This window comes from Notamacropus eugenii, chromosome 3 (assembly GCF_028372415.1).
Source record: "Notamacropus eugenii isolate mMacEug1 chromosome 3, mMacEug1.pri_v2, whole genome shotgun sequence".
Lineage (NCBI taxonomy): Eukaryota > Metazoa > Chordata > Mammalia > Diprotodontia > Macropodidae > Notamacropus > Notamacropus eugenii.
The window spans coordinates 247,062,307-247,087,210 of NC_092874.1; the positions used below are offsets into that span (position 1 = coordinate 247,062,307).

The 24,904-nt window shown below is 35.8% G+C and overlaps 1 protein-coding gene across 3 annotated transcripts in view; it reads left to right on the forward strand.

Moving 5' to 3' along the window:
- The window catches only part of FRS2 (fibroblast growth factor receptor substrate 2), a 117,632-nt gene that overhangs the window by 73,705 nt on the left and 19,023 nt on the right, over positions 1-24,904 (forward strand). For 2 of the 3 annotated variants that reach the window (XM_072655354.1, XM_072655353.1), the window contains exon 4: positions 24,576-24,668. The gene's annotated coding sequence lies outside the window, so the exon portion shown is untranslated. Of the gene's footprint in view, positions 1-1,430; positions 1,492-24,575; positions 24,669-24,904 lie in introns of all 3 variants that reach the window. The other variant, XM_072655355.1, reaches the window with a different exon arrangement.

A 24,904-nucleotide genomic window follows, 5' to 3' on the forward strand; every position in this document is an offset into this window, starting at 1 on the left:
GGGATTTTTTTTCTCCTCTTTTGTGTCTCTAGAACTTTACAGTGCCTGGATCATAGAAAGAGTTTTGTAAATGCTTTTTGATTGTTGTGGAAAAGGAATTCATAGGAGTCACATTTTCTAAAATGAAATTGTTGATGCAGTATAGAAAGTAGAATATAAATAAGTCTTCTGAAAGCAGGGATTGCCAATTGTTTTTATTTTGTGTCTCTGCTGCCTAGTCGTACTGTGCCTTTTACATTATGGCTATTCAATAAATATTTGTTAATTAATTAACTAGTATAAGATGTATTGAACACAAAGCTTTTGTCAGAATTTGGGTTTTTCTATTTACTGGATTGCAAAATTCAGTCTATATTCCAGTTGCAAGTATAGACATTCCTGTTCCATCCTAGGGATACAGTTTTTAAATTGATGGGAAGTTTACGCTTTTATTTAGGACTATTAGCTTCTTGCTGGCATGCCAAATTTTTATTATTCTGTATTCCTTATAAGTCAGTAAGAAGAGTATCTATCATGTGAATGGTAGAAATATCTCTGTACTACATGTTTAACTACTTTTTGCCCTCAGACTTAAACTTTTTTGTAATATTATTTAAAAGTAATAAAATGGATAATTCATATGGCTTATATCTGGTAAAACTAGCACCGAAGTGGAGATGTATTATAGTTTTAGTATGACAGATCTATTTGTTTTAGATTTTAGCAATGATTCTAGTACCAAAGTGATACTTCTAATCTTTTCTAGTTCAACTTAGCTAGAATAGATTTTATTTAAATTAAAAAGATTTAAATCATTAGTGAGGTAATTTAATTATTTTTTCCACCAAAAGTTGAACATTTTCCTTTATAGAAAATATAAACTATTCTTGGCATTGCATTACTTTTGCTTTTTCAGAAAATTACATGTGAAATCTGAATAATGATTTGCTTGTTTTACTACCACAGTTAACTAAAGTGCATACTTGTGAAATAATTGGACATTTTACATCAGATACATCAGATGAGTCCTGGATATTTGCCATACTGTATTATGAAGACAGTAGCCATTTATCCACAGACATTTAAATTGTAATAGTTCCTTCAACCAAAAGATACTTAATTGTCTAAAAAGATATTTAATTGTCTAATAAAAGATGTTTTAGAATTATTTTATTTTTAATTATTTTAATTTTTTATTGTGAACTAGTAACCATCAGCAAAGATTTCCATGTATAAAGACAAGAAAAAGAAGATTGCATCTGGAATTGCTGTTCTATCACTGTGTGTGTGTGTGTGTGTGTGTGTGTGTGTGTATGTGTGTATGTGTGTGTGTGTGTGTGTGTGTGAGAGTGAGAGAGAGAGAGAAATTTAGCATGGTAATACCAACATTGCCCTATAACAAAGACAAATTTGTGTTGTATTGAAATGCATGTCATATTCTACACTTACAGGTTATTATTTCTTCATCAAGAGGTTGGAGGCTTGCTTCATTATCAGTCTTCTGGAATCATGGTTGGTCATTGCATTGATCAATGTCTTTTAGAGTTATTTCACTTTACAGTATTGTGGTCAGTGTATAAAAAGTTTGCCTAGTTTTCCTCACTTCATTTTGTATCATTTTATTATACAAGTTTTCCTTAAGTATCTCTGAAGTATCCCCTTTCATAATTTTGATTTTTTTTTTTTGATCAGGTAAAGAGGCTGTTCTCTATCTCATTTCTTACTAAGCTGTAATCACTGAATGGGTGTTGCCTTAGTCAACCTGAAACCTATTGAAGACCTTAGCTTGAAAAAGCCAAGGTCCCCCACTGCATCCAGGGCCATCTCCAGTCATCCTGATCTATATCTGGCCACTGAATTCAGATGACTTTGGAGGAGAATATGAGATTGGTGACTTTGCACAGCCCTCCCTCACTTAATTCCAATTCATTTGCATGTCATAGCATCACCTCCTGATGTCATGGTCCTTTTTGAGAATGAAGGACAGACAATAACAACAATTTCTTATAGTGCAATAATAGTCTGTTACATTCTTGTACCATAATTTAAATATTTCCCAAACCCCTTTGTGTCCAATTCTTGTTAAAACAAAAAGTGATGCTGTTTTCTATGTGAGTTTTTTTCTCTTTCTTTAACTCTACAAGTATCATGTGATTTTTATTCTTTATGTTGTTACTGTGGTCTGTTATGTTCATCATTTTTCTAAAGCTGAATCAATTCTGATATGAATCCAAGCTATTTGCTGTAGTCTCTTAGCTAATATTTTGTTCAGCATTCCCACATGTTGATTGGATGTATTGGTTTATAGTTTTCTTTCTTTGATTTCTCTCTCCTTCTTTTAGTTGAGTTGGATATGATATCATTTCCCTCCCTTTTTTTCTTTTGCAGACAACTCGTATAATCAGAGTTTATTATTTGAATGTTTGGTGTAATTCATTGGTAAATCCAGCTGGGCCTGGAGTTTTTTTTTTCCTATGGGAGTTGATTTATGGGTTGTTCAATTTTGTTTTTCTGAGGTTAGATTATTTAAGTTCTTTATTTCTTATTCTGTTCACCTAGGTATTTTCTGTTTTTGCAAATACTCATCCATTTCTTTTCTGGCATTATAATTGGACAAAATATTGTTCAGTCATTTCAGTTGTGTCCAATTCTTCACAACCCCATTTGGGGTTTTCTTGGCAAAGGTACTGGAGTGGTTTACTGTTTCGTTATCCAGATCATTTTACAAAGATGAAAAAACTGAGGCAAAACAGGGGTAAGTGACTTGTCCAGGGTTACACAGCTGGTAAGTGTCTGAGGCTGGATTTGAATTGCAGTCTTCTCTGTGCCACTTAGCAGCAGCCCCTGGGATATAATCAAGCAAGTTTCAAAAGAAATGTGATCAGTCAACAGCTGTATGAAAGCAAAAAAATTTCAAATCACTAATAATAAGAGAAATATAAATTAAATCAATTCTTTGTTTTTACCTCATACCCGTCAGATTGACAAAGATGGCAAAAATGGAAAATTACAATTATTAACATTTTAATGCATTGTTGGTAGTGATATGGATTGCTTCAGCAGTACTGGAAGTTAATTTGAAACTAAATCCAGAAAGTCACTAACCTTATACCTACTTTTTCACCCTGTAATAACAGGATTACTTACATAAAGATTAGGAAAAGAAGGAACAGATCCTTACATTCCAAAATTTCAGAGGGATGCCTGGCATCTATTGGGGAATGGCTGTACATATTATGGTTTATACACATAATAGAATATTGTTGTACCATAAGAAATGACAAGAATTTAATGAAATTTTGGGAGATGTGCATAAATTGTTGTATAGTGAAAAGGTGAACATAATCAGAAGAATAGTCATTAGAACTACGCAAAGAAAAACAACTTTCAAAGACTTTTAACAATTCTGGTCTGGGAAATGACCAACCATCGTCAGTCCAAAGGACTCAGGATGAAGCACGCTTCTCACCTCTTGACAAAAAGGCGGTCTGTTGAATATACAAAATAACACTTGAATTTTGGGTTTATTCAATATATGGATCTGTTTTTTGAGACTGTGATAACTAGGTACAAGATGGGTCTTTTTTCCTTCTGGTGGAAGGTTGAGGGGATAGGGAAAGGCCAGTGATAATGATAGCAAAACAAGCAGGACATTAAAGAAATGAACAGAAAAGCAAAACAGAAGAAAAGGAAATTCAGAAGGAAACAGACAAGTAGGATAAGTTTGAAACTAATTTAACCTTTTTTTTTGAAGAAAACTACAATAGAGATTTTAATTTTCATATGCAATCCTGTTTTCCTTGTATATACACATCTTTAAACATGATGTTTGTCAAGTTCAAAATAATAAAACATAAAGTTACAGCCTTGAAAAATAATTTAAAGTTCAAAATATTAACCTGACCACTTTTTTCAGCTTGTGAAATTTATGCAATTAGATTATGCAACCCAGTTTCCACCTTCTTCTGGTTTATTCACAGATTAGGGGATGTGGAAAATGGGCCTACCCTTTTCATTTTCCCAGATAACTAATCTATAATTAATTATTCCAAAGGAATAAAACAGAAGATAATTACTTATAATATGTAATTTTCTCTTTAAAAATTTCTAAAAAACTTGATAGCTTTTTAAAAAGAAATATCTTCTTCATTTCCAAATATATACCTTTCCCCTACCCATTGAGCATTCCTTGAAACAAAAAAGGCAAATAAAGTAAACCTGTTCAGCATAATTAACTGATACATCACTCAAACCTGATGATATATGTAATATCCTATATCGATCTACCCTGCAAGGCGTCCCTACCCATTTCCTACCACTACCTCTGCAGAGAAAGAAGGTAGATACCTTTTCTTGATTCTTTAGGGCTTGGTCATTGATTACACAATATTCATTTTCATTCTTTCATTATTTTTCTTTTATACTACCATTGCCATTGATTTCTTGGTGCTGCTTAGTTCACTTGGAATCAGTTTATGTTCTTATTCTTTTCTGACTTTTGCATATTCCTTCTCCATCTCTTCGTATTCACATTACTTCATATTACTGTGACTAGTCACAATGAGACAATTTGTACCTTGACTCCACCATAGTAATATCATTTTGGTCTTTGAGAATGAAGGACAGCAACCAACTTCCCAGGCATATACACATAGATGTTGAGGTTAGTGCACACATTGCCAGAGCTAGCACAGTGTTTGGGAGGCTTTGAAGGAAAGCGTGGGAGGTAAGAGGTATTAGACTGCCTAGCAAACTTAGGGTCTACAGAAGCATTGTGCCAACCTCATTATTTTAAGCCTGTGAAACGTAGACAATCTTCCGGTGCCAGAAAACTGAATCGCTTCCATTTGAATTGTCTCAGGAAAATTCTGAAGATCACCTGGCAAGATCAAATGCTAAACACTGAGGTCCTGAGCTGAACTGCCAGGCATTCAAACTCTGCTGTAGAGAGCACAGCTTCAGTGAGTTGACCATGCTGTTTGTTTGCCCAAAAGACTATTTTATGGAGAACTTACAGAAGGCAAGTGCTCACATGCAGGTCAGAAGAGATACAAAGACACTCTCAAGATCTCTGAAAAACTTTGAAATTGACTGTGTGACACAGGAGATCCTGGCAAAGGACTGCCCAACATGGCATATTCGCATTGAAGAAGGCACTGTGCTCCTTGAGTGAAGCAGAATTGTAGTAGCAACTTTAGAGACATCTCCACTCCAGATGTTTATATGGACTATTTGTGCCCACAAGCTTTTGTTGGTCTCATCAGCCACAGTTGAACACACTCTACCCTGACCCCAACATAGTGGGTTCTCTTAGAGAGCAAAGGACAACAACCAAATCAAACTTCTTAGGATTAAAATTCCATTATATTCATGAACTACAATTTATTCTCCAATTTATAAACGTCTACTTTTGTTTCCAGTGTTTTTTGCTATTACAAAAAGTGCTACTGTAAACATTTTGGTGTATATGGAACCTTAATTTCTGCCTTAAACTTCGTTTGGGTATATGTTTAGCATTAGGATCTTTGGATATGGATACTTTTTCTCTTTTAAATATCTCAGATGACCTTCCAAAATGTTTGAATTGCTTCATTGCTCTACTAAGAGTATTAGTGTGCATCTCTTTTCACTGCTCCTTCATCTTCAACTATTGTCATTTTTCATCTTCTTTGCCAATTTGCTGTGTTTCAGGTAAAACCTCAAGAGTTGTAGCACATTTCTCTTACTATTAGTGATGTGTAGTCAGTCCTTCATATGGTTGTTAATAGTTTGGAATTCTTTCGGGAATTACTCTTAGTATTAATAGTATTTGTTAGTGTAGCACTATTTTCCTAGACAGGAATGAATTCAGTTGCTTAAGTAGTTCTCCCGATTCACAGGTAAGACTTTCTTTAATACTTGGTCTGTCAACATATGCATAATCAGCGATTTCATTTTTTACTTACTCCAGTAACATTGCCATTTTTCAAAACATTTCTTAGAACATCACTTTTGGAATTGCTTTTAGAACCAACCCACTGTCTATACAAGAAAACTAGTTCTGCTACATTCCACTACAGAGTCAAACCCTGCTTTGAGCCCAAGTTATATTAATCATCATATCATAATCAACTTCCCTTCCCCTCCACTCCTCCTACCTTCCTCCCCCACCACCATTACTCACAGAGTTTGGATCCAAATGATTTTTGGCTCTTTCAAAAACTCAAAGTGACCTGAAAATTTTGGTTGAGGATATTCAGATCAATGCTGTGGATATGCTAAAGAGGAAATGCAAAATGCCTTGAGAGAAGTAATAGCATCTTTGGAAGTGTATAGTCTCCCAAGGGCTCTACTCTGGTTGACCAAGTGTTTTTGTTACATTCTTTTGCACATAAACATTATTCTTTGTTTAATTGACAGGTTTAGTTTGGTTGAATCTCGGAGGGCAAGGTGTTGAAGTAATATATGGCTGAAAATTTTCAGATTCCTATGACATGAATCAATCAGATATAGGTGACTAATTTTGAGCAAAGGTGTTACATTATGCAACCTTCAAGGTTAAAAATAAAAAGTAGATCAGTGAGTGATGAGTTCAGAGATCCAGTACAGAAAGGGACCTGGACCAGCAGGAATTCTGGATCCAACAAGAATTTGGAATAGCCTTAGGAAGTGATATAGATTTCATAGTTTGGGAGCATGCCACTTTTATTGAATGGAACTCTTTTCCCTGTTAGTTCATTAGTATAAACAGCAACAAAGCAAACCCCCTATATATGTATCCTTTATGGGAAGGACCACAGATTGTATTTGTTTGCAAATATGCCTCTTCCCTATGCTGGTCGTGGAAAAATTTCACAAATCACAGATTGGGATTCATTTTTATTATGGAAAAGTAAAAGTTCTTTCTACCAAACAGCAGTTAAAAGTTCAGGGTAGAGAAAATATTGCCCAGTCTACTCTCAATGGAAACTTTCAGCTTCTTTACTCTTACCAGCAGTAAAGAAAAATGGACCACGTCAATAATCAGATCATGATTTAAAAATCTAAATAGGTTGTTGTTTGAATATTCATTTGTTCATACTCAGAAATTCTATGTAAACTTGTTGCTATTTTTCAACAACGTACAACCTTTCCATTGCTAATAACAGTCCTAATAAGACTTTTAAACAGGTGAAGGGAGGGACGGTATTTTCATTACCATGATTTTTTAGACAAATCTGATTGATAAAATCTGATTAGTTGCAGGTTAGTTGTTTGTTTGAATTCAGTGTGTTTCAACAAATATTAAGCATTATATTCAAATGTACTGTGCTAGGTTCTGGGGATAGAAAGATTGTTATAACTTATACCCCATTCTCAAGGAGCTTCTACTGTAATGGGAGAGATTCACCCACAGATGATGTAGATACAGTTGAGTGTGAGATTGACATGACTTGCACTTGACTTTGTTTTGAGTGAGGGAGGGCTGTGCAGGTCACCAGCCTCACTTCTCCTCCAGAGCCATCTGAATCCAGTGACCAGATATTCGTCAGGATGACTGGAGATGACCCAAGATGAGGCAGTTGGGGTTAAGTGACTTTCCCAAGGTCACACAGCTAGTGAGTGTCAAGTGTCTGAGGTGAAATTTGAACTCAAGTCCTCCTGACTCCTGCATTGGTGTTCTATCCACTGCACCACCTAGCTGCCCCTTGAGTGTGAGATTAGCACAAAGGAGAATTCCAGACAATATGAGAAATTTGAAGAAGGAGTGATCATTCATGTTTTGAGAGGAAGTGAAGGGAGAATTGAAATAACATTATGGAAATCTCTATGGAAGAGTTGGCATCTGAGTTCAGCCATGATGGAAGGATAGTAATTCAACAGATTGAGTTGGGAATCAGTTTGGGATAAGGAGAATAAATCTATTCTCAGCATAGGAGAGGATGTGATCAATATCTTTGCAGATGGCAGAATGAGAATAGGGCAGGGGTGGGGAACCGTCAGCCTTGAGGCCTTATGTGGCCCTCTAGGTCTTCCAAGTGCAGCCCTTTGACTAAATCCAAACCTCACGGAACAAATGCCTTTAATAAAAGAATTTGTAAAACTTAGATACAAGTCAAAAGGCTGTATCCATGGACCTAGAAGGCCACATGTAGTCTCGAGACCACAAGTTCCCCTCCCCTGGATAAGGCACGAAGAGTAGTACAGGTTTAGGTGTAATGTAAAATATTTGAAGATAAATTGTGTGAGGTAGACCTGGAAAGATAGGGTGGAGCCAGGTCGTGGAGGGCTTTGAATGCTAGGATCAGACAGTTACATGGTTTTCAGTAGATAATGGAGAGCAACTGAAAGTTTTCAGAGAGAGGAATGATGTGGTTTGAGGCATTTGAAAGATTGAGGGACAACATGAAGGATAGATTGGAGAGAAGAAACCATATACTGGAGGCAGGGAAATAAAACTGATGTGAGAATAGGGGAGCCTAAGCAAGGGATTTTGTAATGAAAGCTAAAAAGGGATGGAGGGGAGAGCTACTGGATTTAGAGAATGAAGAGAAAAGATAAAGATTCAGTTAGAATAGAGAATGAAAGGGGTGGAATACAGTTATGGGGAAAGGATGAGTTTGGCTTCCAAGAGGTGAAGTTTATTTTATGAGGACTCCAGATGGTTATATCCAGTAGGCAACTGGGAACGAAGCAGTTGAGTTCTAGGAGAATTTAAAAGCTTTATTGTGGTTAGTTACCTTCTTTTGGTGACACTGGAATATATTGTAAATAAATTGCTAAATATACTTATTCAGTATATCAGTGTAATGTTAGCTTGAATAGCCTCTCAGGCAGATACTGTTACTGATCAAATGAGATAAGATATGTAAAACACTTGGCAAGATTTAAAAGTGCTATATAAATGTTAGTTATTATTATAAAGGTATGCAATAGAAATTAGAATCTTGAGAGAAGGACAGTTTAACTGTCATCTGGATTCAGTTAACTGTCATATGGGGGGACTGTGTGAAGCATAGAAAGAAAGGACTTAAGAGAATCTCTTTCCTAAAAGACTGAGTTAACTGTCAAAGGGAAAGAACTTGAGACATTTAATTCTTGTTTCCTGAAATCATTCTTCAAAAATGACTCAATTCCTGAGAAACTTGAATTAGCACCATAAAAGAACTGTGTTTCTAAAGTTAAGGAGAAATCAGTGGTTGCATAGATGAGAGTATTTTATTCCCTATCTCTGTTTTGTGTTAAGAAAATTGAGCTGTTACTGACTGGGTGACCATGGGCAAAACCCTGGTTTTTCTTCAAGCAGTCTCCCCGCCAAAAAAATCCACCCCACAACAATGAGGTGACTCTGGCTGTGAATATTACTCACTATGATATATTATAAGTGATTAATTATGTCTTTTATTGTTTGTTTCTGTAATAAATTGTATGAGAAGATATATTTAATTTTTAAGTCTGTGAGACCTGGAGGTTTAAAATTGAGAGAACAATGAAAGGTTTAAAAAGAAAATTGGGATTAGCTCTCCGAGCTGATTGATTAATAAGAGACAGTTATGCGTTATTCCTATTAATTGATAAGGAAAGATAAAAGTATATGCTTCTGCTTGAAATCTTAAATGGCAGTAGCAGTTAGAAAGGTATTAGGTTATTTGTAGTTATTGACTAGTGCACATATCACACAGCCCACTTGACCTCTCACTAGGCTGTGTAGGGGATTCCCATCCCTAAACCCTACTATATTAGTGCTGTCAACTCTTTAGCAGCTATTTAAATGACATTTGAAGATCATTTGGTTTGTTCAGCAGTGCAACTTGTAGTTAATTCCCAGAATGCTGATTAACATGGCTTGGAGTTGTCCTGCAGTAAAATTTTTACTGACTTGAATGACTTAACATGTTTTTCCAGATAAAATCCTTGAAACCGTAGGAATTTATGAACAGACTATAAAGCATAGCAGTGCTTGCTTATCAGAAATGATGGTGAAGCATCTATTATATATGGTATTTTTAAAGGTAGTGCTTCTAATTCACAACTGAATATATTTTGACAGTAAATAGTTGAAAAAATTAGTTAAGCAGCTGGAAAGACTAAAGAACAAAATTCTTTTGAAATTCTTTATTACACAAAGGTAGGAACAAAAGTATTGATTTCATGGGTAGCAAATTATCTTGAAGGCCTAAGAAAAATGACTAATTTCTGTATTGTTTCAGTTGAATAATATGTAATAATAATAATTTAAAAGTCAAAAAATATTTCCTTAGGTTGTTAAAAGCTCATTTACCCCTTTTCCTTACTCCTATTTTTCCCTTTTAGTGAAAAGCATTTCAGATTTTGTCTAGTAATTAGTATTTGAAATTAAGGTTAATTATAGAATTTTTAGAGTTAGGAAAATTTTTTTGTAGTTATCATTGACAGAGGAAATGTGATGTTTTAGGAAAGAGAGTATTAAGCTTGTATTTTGGACATCTGGGTTTGAATAAATCTTGCCTCAGATCCTTAATAGCTGGATGATCATGACAAGTTGCCTAACCTCTCAGAGACTGTTTTCTTATCAGTAAAATGGGCGTAATAAGACTTGTATATTTTCCAAACTTGTTAGTGTTATAATACTGTGGGTTAACTTCTAATGACAGGGAGCCATTTTTTACTGTTTTAATTATTTAAAAGTTATTCCTTATATGGAATTATAATCTTTTCCCCTAGAACTTTACCATGGCCTACCTAATATTTGTCTTCTTGAGGTGGGATACTGTTTCTTTCCCAGGTAAAATTTTTTCAGATATTTGAAGATGGTAATTGTGTATCCCTTCCCTCCCCATCTCATTCTTCAACTTTCCAGAAGTCTTTTCTTCTCTCCAGTTCTCATATGACAAGTATGGGCCTTTAATCATCCTGGTTGTGTTCCTTTGGATGAATTCTAGTTTGCCAGTGTCCCTCCTAAAATGGTACTTAGTATAGAGTGGTGACTCATGCCTGTAATCCCAGCTGCTGAGGAGGCTGAGGCTGGCCAGACTCTTGAGTTTAGTACTTCTAAATTGCAATAGGTGATGCTAATCTGGTATTTGCACTAAGTATGACATCAGTATGTTGAGGCCCTGGAATTGATTGGCTACCAAGTTGCCTAAGGAGAAGGGAGCTGATCAGAGTTGGAAACTGAAGAGGTTAAAGCTTCTTTGTAATTGATTTGTGGGATCAGGCCTGTGAGTAGTCCCTGCACTTCCAGCCTGGGCCAGATAAAGAGATCAAGTTTTTGTTTTTTAAATGTGACAGTTGGAATTGGGACTGATCTCAATGTGAGAATGCATTTTAGTCTGGTCTTGCCTTGCAGTCCCACTTTGGAGTTTTAGCCATGAAATTTAGATGCCTGAAGTGATGTCCTAGTACTGAAGGACTCAGGTGCATCTGTACCGTTGTAGCAGGCTGGACTACACAAGTCTGGGGTGGGAGTTGGGTGGGCGTGGGAACCTGACAGGAGCAATAGTGGAATGGGACCAACGTCTGGCTGGTCTGGTTTTCACATAAATCAGTTATGTTCTTACTTAGTATGGAAGTAGAAAATGATATATCCCTTGATCTAGATCTTATATTTCTGTTTAACCTAAGATTATCTCAGCTGTTTTAGCTACCATGTCAACACCATTGACTTATATTCAGTTTGTACTCAGCTAAACCTTTTGAGTCTTTTTAAAAACATGTTGTGCCAAATCTCTCATATTCCAAAGTTAACTTATTGAATCTAATTGCCAGCCTTTACATTTATCCCTGCTAGACTTCATCTCACTGTTTTTAGTCTATCATCTTAACTTATAGAATTCTCTTTGAAACCTGATTATCATGTAGTGCCATTTCTAGCTTTGTCTTATCTTTAAATTTGATGAACTTCTGTTCAAGTATCTACTGTACCCATACCCCAGAGATCAAAGATAGAGGAAAGAGACATCATATGTACATATCAGTCAGTTAATAAACATTTATTAAGCACCTACTATGTGCTAGACACTGTGCTGACACTGAGGATACAAAAAAAAAGGCAAAAGACAGTCCCTGCTCTCAAGGAGAACTCACAATCCAATGGACAATGTATTGTACAAAAAAAATTCCTTTTTTATTTTCCTTGCAGATGGGTGTGAGGTGTAACCTTAGGATTAATTAATAATCGAGAATAACAGTTTTTATTTTAAGTGATTTGGAGTATTTGTTTTTTATGTGGTTCCTGGCAACTTGGATTTCTTCCCTTAAAAACTGCCTATTTATTGCCTTTGAACATTTACCTGTTGGAGAAAGATTCTCCATTCCCCCATCCCATTTTCCTAATCAAATAAGCATTTAATTAATTTTATTTAATTCTTAGCTGTTTGTTTTGTGCCTTCTCTATTTCCTATTCAGTCCATAGCTTCTTATTTGTTTGTTTGGTATTTCCCCCATTAGATTGTGAGCTCTTCGGGGACAGGGACTGTCTTTGCCCCTTTTTGTATCTTCAGTGTTTAGTTCAGTGCTTGGCACATAGTAAGTGCTTAATAAATGTTTATTGACTGACCAAGAATCTGACAGTCATCAACATAAACATTTCCATAAAAAGAAGACAGAAAAAGAAATTGCATAGGTGGCACAGAAGAAAGTGTTGTGCCATTAGTCAGCATGACCTGAGTTCAAATGTATGCTCAGACACTTACCAGTTAAGTGATGCTGGGCAAGTCACTGAACCCTGTTTGCCTCAGTTTCCTTATAAAATGGAGATAACAATAGTACCTACTTTCCAGAATTGTGGTGAGCAACAAATGAAAGAATTGTAAAGTGCTTAGCTCAGTGACCACCCCAGAATAAGTGCTACGTAAGCTGTTATTGCTGTGGTCATTTTTATTTTTGTATGAAACCATGAATCTACCATGTGTAGCTTGGGTGTTTGGTTTTTTTAAAGAATGCATAAATGTTATTATGATAATACTAATACTACCCTTCTGAATTTCTCCTCTTTTTTGTGATTTTTGTGTTTTATTGATGCTCTTTTCTATTTGTTTTTTTTCACTGTCATTAACTGCTTCCTCTGTCCCTGTGTAAAAGACTTCTTCTGTAACACTATATTGCCTTATTTTGTCATGTTTGTATCCCTGACATAGTCCCAACAATAGACTATTGATGCCCTAAGAGCAGAGATTATATGTTGTCTAGATGTAAGAACACCAACAGCAGCACAGCAGTTCCTTAGTATTTGTTAGATTTATTTGAGAATTTGAGATATGTGAATTGTCTGTGACATCCAGTCTCAATAGGAGCAAATCCCCTTAAGTGACTGATAGTTTTCAGCATTCCACAGGATCTTATTGAGACAAATAAAAAATTATCTTTCACCTTAGTGCGATTAAATTATGTAGGTTTTTAAAGAATTGCTCGGAGACCAAGAATTAGACTTCATGATCTGAAAGTATTTTCAACTTCATCGTTTTATGATTTTTTAACCCTAATTTATGTTTTTCTAAATATTGTTTCCAGAGCAAATGTAGTTTTCTTTTACTCATACAGGAAATCTTCATTATTTGCAAATTCACTTACTCCTTAAAATGTATTTGTTAACCCTAAATATAACTTAAGGTGCTCTCTTGGTTATTTACGGACATGCACAGAGTGATGAAAAGTTTGAGTTGGCCAAGGCATTGAACGAGATGACAGTGCCTTCTTGTTTCATCTCTTTTACTGTAAACAAAAATCCTTTTCATGGCTTATTTGGTGCCATGTTTGCATTTTTTTTAATGCTTTTTATTGGTGGTGTCACTGTTTAAAATCTCCCCCAATCATTGTACCTATCTGGTATTCTAAGAGGGAGAAAATACGCGTTGTGGATAAGCTTCATTCAGGCATGAGTTATATGCTGTTGGTTTTGTATTCATTGTTAATGAATCAACAACATGGTGGGGTGAAGGAAGGAGGAAATCCAACACTGTGCATGAGGCTGCTCATGAAAGTGCTAAACTAAATGTGACCAGACACTCAAAAGAACCTAATTCTGTATTTCCCATATATCATTCAGGATTGCTGATTCTGTGTTTTTGGTGACTTCGTAGAACATAATTACTGTGAATGATAAGAATTGACTGTATATACTTAGGTACACACATACTAATGTAGGTACAAAAAGTGTGAGTTACACTATATTTCTTTAACAGATAATAATTTTATTATTTTCTTCTAACTAGTCATCCTTGACTGTGTCCACTGCGATCTTGCTTCCAACCTCATCATTTATTTACAGTTTCTTTCTCTACAGTTACTAATGAACTTTTTATTGCCAATATTCAGTTGTTTGTGTTGTGTCTGATTCTTCATGACCCCATTTGAGGTTTTCTTGGTAGAGATACTGGAGTGGTTTGCCATTTTGTTCTCCAGTTCATTTTGCAGATGAGGGGAAAGTATCTGAGACCAGATTTCAACTAAGGAAGAGGAGTCTTCCTGACTCCAGATGCAGCATTCTATCCACTATGCCACCCAGCTACCAAATGTTTCTTCCATCTTTATCCATCTTGACCTCCTTCCCCAACCCTTCCCTTTCTCTTTCTTGTTGATCCCTTTTCCCCTTTGGGATATTTGTGATATTGCTGTCTTGGTTTTCCTCTCTCTGACCACTTCTTTTCAGTATTCATTTTCTGGTTTGTCTTCCTTGTTACACTCCATTCCCCTGTTTCTTCGCTCTCTCTGCTTTTCTTTCTGTGCTGCCTCCCTTGGTTATCTATCATTTCTGATGAGTTTAATTATCATCTCTTTGCAGAAAATCTCCAGACCTGTATTTTATATATCTAGCCCTAGTTTCTCTTAATTTCTAGTCCCCTATCTTTAATTGTCTGTTGGGGTATTTTGAACTGAATACACTGTATGTGTGTGTGTCTCGTGCAACATGTTCAGAATGGAACTCTTATCTTCCTCTCTATACTTTCCTCTATTCCAAATGTCTCTATTGTTGTTGAAGATACTGCCATCCCTCAATTTCCCAATGTTTTAACTTTTTTACCTTTCTCTACTTTTTACTCTCACTCCACATATCTGTTCAGTTGTCAGATCTTGTTATTTCTAGCCTTACAATATCTCTCCAAAGAAAGAAGTCATTAGTGGTTACTCATGGTTGACATGTAATGCTGATTAAGACATGGGACTGTGGCACATGTGGAGGCAAGGGGAGCTGTGCCCAGTTGACTCAGTTGTATCCTTAATATACTTTCTGTGCTATTGTTAAGTAAAAGTTTTGTTAAATGTTATATGGCTCATGTGTGTCTCATTTCATTGTAATTCTCAACAACTTCTATTTCCTTGCTCTTAAAAATGGTCTTGCATTCACCTTCTTCATTGATCCAAAGCTGCTTCATTTCTTAATTGCCAAAATGTCACCTTTCTACAATAAATAGCTTGGCTTCCTTGGACAAAGTGACAGGCAATTCACAAATTTCAGATGAATGCACCTATAGCTGTGGGATTAGTCTGTGTCACACTTAGTCCAGGCCACACTCAGCATAAAAAGCCACTTCCCAATCCTTTGTTATATATATTTTTTGTCTTTAGTTCTTAAATCGCCGTAATAAATGCTATGTTTTTATATCAGTCGATAACACAGTTCAGTTTACTAGGTTCTGTAACATAGCTAACTAGTATTCGCATTCACAGGCACCGATTTCCAGTTATTTTTCTAAGAGTTCCTATCAAGTAGCCACTGAAAGTACCACATTTTATGTACACGTTGCTCTCTGTTGCTAGTGCGCTCTCCCTGAAAGCTACGTTGTATTGATTTTGTATATATTATGTGTGGTCTCCTCCGTTAAAGGGTGTGCCACTTGGCAGGCAGGCAGACACTCTTTTTAACTTTGCTCTATCTCCAGCACCTAGGTGCAAAGTAGGTCCCTTAACCAGTGCTTTCTGATGGATTGAAGCAGTTAAGTGGACAGGTTTGAATTTGGTCTCTTTCCCCTTCGCAATCTTCCTTGAAATAACTGGAAAATAACCAAATGGCAAGACATCAGAATTATTGGTACTGAGTAATGTAGTTAACCTCTTCTCTCAGAGTGAATTTCTTGTCATACTTGTCTCTAACACTTATTAGCTGTGTTACCTTAAGATAAGTCCTTCAACCTTTCAGTCTCAGTCTTGTGAAGGTGGGGAATGACGATACTTGCCTTATCTGCCTCAGAGTTTCAATGTAAGGAATATTCTCAGTAATCCTTTGTAAATTTTTATGTGGCATATAAATATACCACAGTGCTCTGGATAGAGGTAAGCACCCCCTCATTGTGTCCTATTAACTCAGGGCAGGTAGGTGGCAGAGCACCAGGCCTGGTGTCAGGAAGACTCCTCTTCCAGAGTTTGTGTGTCCTCAGACACTAGCTGTGTGAAACTGGGCATGTCACTTAACCCTTTATGTCTGAATCATCCCTAAACCGAGCTAGAGAAGGAAATGGCAAAACCACTCCAATATCTTTGCCAAGAAAACTCCAAGTGGGGTCATGAAGAGTTGGATGTGATTGAGAACGACTGAACAAGTCCTGTTAACCCAGAACTGTTCCTATGAGGGTAGCTAATGTTACATGTGCCACTGAAAGGCTTGTGACATGGCAAAGAAGGAGCTGGGGAAAAGGAAAGCAAGGCAAACATTGAAAAACAAGAACTGAGAAAGTAAAAGTAAAGTCAGTAAACATTTATTAAGTGTTTATTGTGTACTAGATGCAAAATGCCAGTGGAAAGAAAGTGAGCCCCTGACCTCAAGGAATTTAAGTTCTAATAGAAGTAGCTTGTGTCCCTGGGTCTAGAGTCCAGGAAGCCTTGACTTTAAATTCTGCCTTAGGCTCTTACCAGCTGTGTGACTCTTATCTAGTCACTTAACTTTTGTTTGCCTCAGTTTTCTCACTTGTAAAATAGGGATGATAACAACACCCACCTTTTTGGGTTGTGAGCATCTAGTGAGATTATACTTGTAAAAGTGCTTAGCACCAGTGCCAAACACTTGTTACCTTCTCTTTCCCTCTTTCCACTGATTGGGGAAGACAACACATAAAAGGAGAAAGTTCTCTCCAGAAGGTATGATAGAAAAAGTCTGAAGTATAGCCTGGAGAGGAATGAGGACATGGCTTTACTGAATATTTTCTTAAAATGGAGGTTCTAAGAGGAAGTGACCAATCAAAGGAAGGGGTTGCTGGAGTAGAGGAACTGTAGCTAGTAGAGGAATGAAGCAGAAAAGAGAGGTTGAGGATGGCAGTGCCTCACTCTTGGTGATAAATGCATTTTAGATATCATTTCTGCTATAAGTTGGCTACATTTGCTCCAATTGCATAATTATATAATTTTTATGAATTTTTATGAATTTTGAATTTATCTTTCAATCTCAGTAGATCCTGTGACATAAAGTTTTGATGACAGTCATTCTGTTTCCTGAGGCAACAGATAGTGTATTATCAGTGTTTCAGTTTTCCAGTTTTCATTCTTAGATCCTGCATATTTAAATTCTCTCTGCCATTTCCTTTGGGAGCTAAGTTTTTCCTATCTTCTCTAAATTGTTTTTTAGTATTCTCTTTGATCTACTTAGAAATTTGTGGGAAGAGTACCATATTTGGGGCCAGAAGATCTGGGCTCAAGGCTTTTTTTTTCCTTTTATGATATTGACAAGTTGTGAGATTTAGAGAAAATCTTACTCTCAGTTTCCTCATGTAAAATGGAAAGAAATTATGTACCTTTCATGGTGGTTGTGGGAAAAGTATTTTGTAGATTTGTAAAACTGTTATCTCACTAAGTACTAATTTAAGTAATTTGAATGGGTTTTGTTTGTTTCTTTTAGGGCCAACAAAAAAAGTATATTTAAAGAAAACTTAGATGGCACTGGGGCAGCAGTTTATAGATTTAGAGCTTAAAAAGAACATAGCTGTCTTTTATTCAAATTTCTTCATTATATAGGTTGAGAAAAATGAGACTCCTATCAATTGAATGACTTGCTTAACCTCAGCGCATGGTTTAATTGTTGATGCTAGGATTCAAATTCAGGATTATTGACTCTAAAAGAGCATAGTCACTCAGGCCTGAATATTTAGACAGCAATAGTAATTCTCTTAACTATCACTAAGAGTAGAAAACAGCTATGTTTTTTTTTTCTTTGAGGTTTGAACTAAATGCCAGCAAACTTAAACTGTTCATGAAGCAGTTTGGTTGGTGGCAGGGGAAGAAGGGGAGCATGCAGAGTCATTTAGTAGAACTGCAGTCTTAAATTAGTGGATCATTTAAACATTCTTAAGTACACACACACATAAGGTAATTGAACTTTTTTTTTTAACCTAACCATAAAAACAATCTGAGTTTGGAAGTATCTTCTTGTGGATGTTTTCTTTTCATACATATTTGATTTAGAAAATTATTCATTGTAGTTACTCTTCAAGATAGCTTTATTGATACCTATTTCATGTACTGTATTAAAAGTAAAATTTTGTCAAAAACTTTCATTTGATTCTTAGTGATCTGGTTTATTTGTGTTTGTGTCTAGAGTTATTCCATATTTTCCAAAGTGATATTCATAATTTAAATGACTGCATTTAGTTTTTGCTATATGTAGAAAAATGTAACTAAATTATTCTTAAGAACTGTTAGATATGTAGCCAGGTGGCACAATAGATAGACCTCTGGACCTGGAGTCAGAAAGACCTAAGTTCAAATCCAGCCTTTTTCACCTACTATCTTTGTGACCCCAGGCAAGTCATTTAACCTCAGTGTGCCTGTTAGTCTTTAATACAAAGACCAAAAAATAAAAGAATCATTGCCCTGGAAGGATTTTATAATTTCTTGAGAAAAGGGGTAGGGGGTTTGGGAAGACTAACCTTAACACAGCAGCCACATCGGACAGTAAATGCAGTTCTCTAACCCCAAAGATTGTCATTCCCAGAGTATTATATCAGAATAATTTGAGATAGAAGGATACTGGATTTAGAGGCAAAGAGCTAATGAAATCCCACCTCTGTGCTTGTGTCTCCTATATGAGAGCTAGCATGGTATAATGGATAACAGACTTGACTTTAGTGCCTGCAGCCCTGCCCCACCAGCTATAGTTCTTGGATTCATCTCCACCATTGCCATACTCCCAGGAAAAGTTTGTCATCAGGAAATATATCATCCTGGAGACCACAAGAATCTTGAGACTCACACCTCACTGCCCTCAGTAACCACTGCCCTTCTGATTTGGAACTCTTCCACAGGATTTCAGCTTCCTTTTGTATTTTGTCTTCTCCTGTTAGATTGTAAACTCATTGAGAACAAGGATTATCTTTATTTCTCTTATTTCTGTCTCCAGCCTTTAGCACAGGCATATAGTAATAAGTGCTTCATACATGCTTATTGAATTGAAAATTTGAATATGAACACCTAGGTTCAAGTCTTACTGACTCATACTAGCTTTGTGACCTTGGGCAAGGCACTAAATCTTTAAGTACACCAGACAGCTCTAAGAGTATAAATTGCCAAGAAGGTGCCAGCCTGCTTTGGGAGGCATTGTCTCACTGAGAGTTCTCTGTACCAGTGAAATCACAGATGTAGTCTTTATCACTGTCCTTATGACTTTGGGCTAAGCTCTCAACTTTTCTGGACCTCAGTTTTTACTAAATAACAATTAAGGAAATTTCCAGCTCTTTTTATCAATACTGTAGTAAAACTATTGTATCATTGGTGGTAAAACAGGTCAGCATGTATGTCAAAGTATGTAATATATTTGAGCAGAGGTGATTTTTCAACAATATGCAGGATCTTATTGGGATTTGGAATTTTCCTTTGAGATGGGACATATAAGCATCTCTGCACTTTGCATTGCATTTATGATAGTGAACTTGTTGAACCCAGGTGAAGAACTGGGGAGTCAGAATGGTGAAATGACTTGTCTAGGATTTATACAGGTAATAAGGGTGAGGATTGAAATCCAGGTTTGTCTGATCATTTTATTCCTTCAGTAATATAATTTAGTTCTTAGAGTAATAATGTGGTATTTATTAAATGATTTGTTTTTAAGGAAAATTCATATTAATTATTTTGTCTTCACAACAACCTTGTGAAATAAGCAAGGTATGAATTATTATTGTCACCTTACTGAGGTACAGAAAAGTTGCCTAAGGTCACATAGGAGAGGGGCATTTTATAATGAGAAATTATTACAGCAGTAGCGTTGAACAATGGAAACAACTCTGAATTTGGGGTTGGAGGACCTGGCTTCAGATTATCTCCCTCGACTGCTGTGAGAATTAAATGAGGAAATATTCAAAAAGCATTTTGCAAACCATAAAGTGCTAAGTAAATGTTAGCTATTATTACTATTTTTATTATAGCCACATATAACATTATATACAATATCTTAACTTATATTAACAATATACACTATATAAAAATGAACAAGAAGAGGAAAAATACAAAAAAAGTATGAATAAAAATCAGTTAATACTCATAACTGTTAATATGAATGGGATGAGCTTTCCCTTAATAAATGGAAGCAGAATAGATTAGAAAACAATCCATACTATATATAATTTATAATAAATATTTCAAACTTTTGAAATTGATAGTTATAGTAAATCAGAGGTAGAGGTGAAATATATTATACTTCAGGCAAACTCAAAAAAAGTAAAGCTAGCAAACATGATTTCATGCAAGGTAATAGTATAAGTAGATGTGACTAAAAGAAATAAGCAGGAAAACTCCAATTTATCCTGGTTATATCTTGTGTGAATGTAGTTGTTTACATGTCTCCCTCATTGGAATGGCAGAGATGGTTTTTTTGCCTTTCTTTATATCCTCCAGCACTTACCAAAGTACCTGGGATAACAGGCATTTAATAAATATTTGCTGACTTGACTTGATAAAAGTTTAATTTTCAATATAATATAAGGAACTGATTCAAATTTAGATGAGTAAGAACTATTACCCAATTGATACATGGTTGGAAGATATGAACAGGCAGTTCTCAAGGGAAGAAGTCCAAACCATCGAAAGCCATATTTAAAAAATGCTTCAAATTGATGATAGAGAAATTCAGATTAAATCAGTTCTGAAGTTCTGCCTCATATCTGTCAGATTAACAAAATGACAAAAAAAAAGAAAAGAAAAATGTTGTAGGAGCTATGGTGAAAATGGACACCATTAATGAAGTGTTGGTGGTGCTATGAATTGTTCCAGCCATTCTGGAGAGCTGTGTAACTGTGCCCCCAAATTACTAAACTGTACATATCCTTTGATCCAATTATACCACTACTAAATCTCTATCCCACAGAGATCAAAGAAAGAGGAAAAGGAACTATATATACAAAAGTATTTAATGTCTTAAAAAAAAAAACTCTTTGGCAGCAAAATACTGGAAACTAAGTGAGTACCCATCATTTGGGAAATGACTTAACAAATTATGGTATATGAATTTGATGACTATAAATATGGTATATGAATATAATACTATTATGATATGAGAACTGGAGCTATAAAGACAAAAACCAAACAGTACTTGCTGTCAAGGATTGCACATTATAAGGTAAAGAAAATACACACATTTAAGCACATACCAAATAAATATATGTTTATTTGTCAAGCTGGGGAGAAGAGACTGTAGTGACTACTAGGGCCTTATGGAAGTGGGTGGCATTTCAACTGAGATTTGCAGAAAGATAGAAGTTCTAAGCTTCAGAGGAGAAGTGCATTCAGATGTGAGACAATCTGTGCAAAATCTTTTAAACAGAAGATAGCATGTCATTAGTGAGGAGCAGCAAGGATCGTTTATCTGGACTACAGTTTGTGAACAGTTTTATAATTCTAGAAAGGTGATGCAGTGCCCAATTATGGAATGTTTCAGATAGTGTAAGAAATTTCTGTTTAATCCTACAAGTAACAGGGAGACAGCAAAGTTTATTCTGTAGGGGAGTGCGTGGTCAGACCTGTGCTTCAGGAAAATCATATTAGTAGCTGGGGAGGTAGGTTGGAGAAGAGAAAGAGTGGATACTAAGAGATCAATTAGGAAACCACCTCATTAGCCCATAGGAAGGCTGACGAGGGGCTGAACTAGAGGAGTTGTGGTGTGGCTAGAAATGAGACAGATTAGAGCTTGGTAGATTTGAGAATCATAGAGATAAGGAGGTGACATGAGAGAGGGTGAAATGAGAAGGCAAAGGGAGGGGGCAAAGAGAATAAGCATTTATATAGGGTCTGTTATATGCCAGGCACTGTAACGAACACTTTTTAAAAATATTATCTCATTGGATCTTAGTAACAACCCTATGAGGTGTAGGTGCTGTTATTATCCCATTTTACACTTGAGGGAATTGAGGCAAACAGACTATGTGGCTTGTCCAGGGTCATACAGCTAATAAGTGTTGGAGGCCTGATTTGAGTTTAGGTTTTTTGATTTCAGGCCCAACACTGTGTTACCAGCTGTGTCAGACATGAGAAGAAGGCTTGGGACAGAGCCTCAGAAAACACTTGGATTTAGGGGATTATATATGGATAGTGATGATCTAGCAAAGGAATATAAGAAAGAACTGCAAAATAGCAAAAAAAGAGGACCAGGAAAGAACAGTGTCCAAAAAGCTGAGCAAAGAGAGAGTGGAATCTAAGATCAGCTGTGTTAGACATCACAGAGAAGTTTAGAAGGTGAGGACTGAGAGAAGATTTTGGTTTTAGTGATTAAAATAACACTGGTAACTGGAAAGTCAAGTGGTTGGGACAGAAGCCATAATGCAAAGGATTGAAAAATTAGAAGATGGAAAAGCCAGACAGCAAATGAGAATTATTTGACTTTGAAAGAGAGGAATGATATAAGGTGTTGAATTTAAGAAATTGTTGGGTAAAGTGAAAATTTTATAAGGATGGGGGAAAACCTGGAGACTTTTTTAGGGTGATGAGAAGGAACTGTTTTAAGAAGAAATTAAAGATGAGCTAGACAGGAAGAAAGCATATACTCCTTGAGAAGTTGGGAAGACCTATGCTAGGGTCAAGGGCCTGTGATCTACTTATGGAGATGCTGGACTTCCACTTGGCAAATAGAAGGAACTCCTTTTTCTCAAAGATTGGGACAAGGACAAAGCATTGGGGAAACGTATGGAGAGCCGTTGAAATATAGAATAGGGGAGAAGAGAGAGGTTACAGTAGATGACCTTTACTTTTTCAGTCAAATAGGAGATTTTTCCTTAGAGGCAAAGCATCTTAGAAGGAATATCTACCCTATTCAAGCTAGACTAGTTTTTCCTTGAATAAGGTACTGAAACTGCTTCCGAGACAAAGATAAACATGAAACTCAAGAAGTTTCTCAAGGACCTTGCATCCAATTTATAGAAATATGTTCAATTATGAATAAATAGAGAATAGAAAGTAATTTGAGAGGGGAGAGGGCACTGATAGCTAGAAGAATCAGGAATGTGTCACGTGGCAGGTGCTATTTGACCTGATCTCTGAAGGATAGTATCAATTTTTAAGAAGGAAAAAAAAAAACCATGGAAATATATTTCTAAGTATCAGGGACAACTTTTGCAAAAGCATAGAGGTAGGAGATGGAATATTGAGTATGAGAAAGATCAAGTAGGAGGGTTTGATTGAAATGGAGAGTATTGTGTCAATAGGTAACATGTAAGAAGTTGAGAGAAGTGGGAGAGAGCTATTTGTGAAGGGCTTTATACGTGTAGTATAGTTTATATTCGATCTTAGAGGTAATAAGGGAACTGCCGGAATTTCCTGAGGTGAGGAAAAGGCATGGTCCTGTACTTTAGAAATATCATTTTGGTAGTTGTGAAGGATGGTTTGGGTAAGAGAAAGGGTGGTAATTAAAGATAAATTGTAAGGACACAATCATAGTAGCCTGGGCCATAACTGTTGGAACCTAAACTAATAAAATAACTCTTAAGAGATCACCTACTCTAGTGCTTCTTAAAACTGTGTGTTGTAACATGGGGTTGTGAAAAATTTGGCAACAGTCAAAGGTTTCTGAACACACAATGACCAAAAATTAATTAAAAGTCAAATGAGTAATGAATCCAAGGTGTTTCTGGCAACACTTGCTTGTGTTGCTTTGGGTAACTTTAAACACATATCCTCACATCCTCAGGCCACACAGTTTAGTAAACACTGCCTAATGGGGAACTGAGAAAAGGGGTTTCTAGTGGAAAAAGTTTAAGAAGCCTAGTCCAGTGGTTCTCAAACTTTTTGCTTACATTTGTTGTGAGGATTTGCTTCCAGGCAAGTGAAATTTATATTGATTATTTACAAATTTTGTTTTATCAGTAGTAATGTAACATCCAAAGACTCAAGACCCATTTGGGGAGACTGCCATGTTGTACTCTTTGAGAACAACTAATCTCCAATACCTGTCAGTTGGCTAATGGCAAGTGGAATATAACTTAGTCTTAGCAATTCATACATTTGACTGTATTTTTTCCCTTTCAAAAGGCTGACTTTCTTGTTAATAAGCATATATAATATAATAGAAAAATGGAAAAAATGAGAAACTTTTACAGACATTTGGTATATAAATATTTTAACCTGTCCCTACTTTTTTTTTATGATTTTGACATTTTGAACTGGTATCCAAATAAGATTGATGGAACTCCCAAGTGTTCTCATAAATTATCTTAAAGAAAATTTTGACATCTCTTCTTTTTTAATATTCCTAGGTTATGTAAGCAAGCAAATAACATGGTATTTTGAAGTATGATTAAAGTCCTGATGTTGCAGCAGAGGTTAAGCATATTAATGGCCAGATCTAGGTAAGTTGAAGGTTGTTTTTTTAAAATGACTTTCCATAAAAGTATTTAATTTAGGCTTCTTATTTCTTTAGTGCAACTGACATTTATGATATTGGTAGCGCTCTTTTTAAAATGCCACAACTGACTTTTCAGAGCTTTCTTAAATCTAATTTTGTTTTTACTTTTGAAGCATTTATTGCTTCATTATCTTAAGATTCTTCAGAAACCAAGGCTGATTTTTTTTAGTTACTTTCACA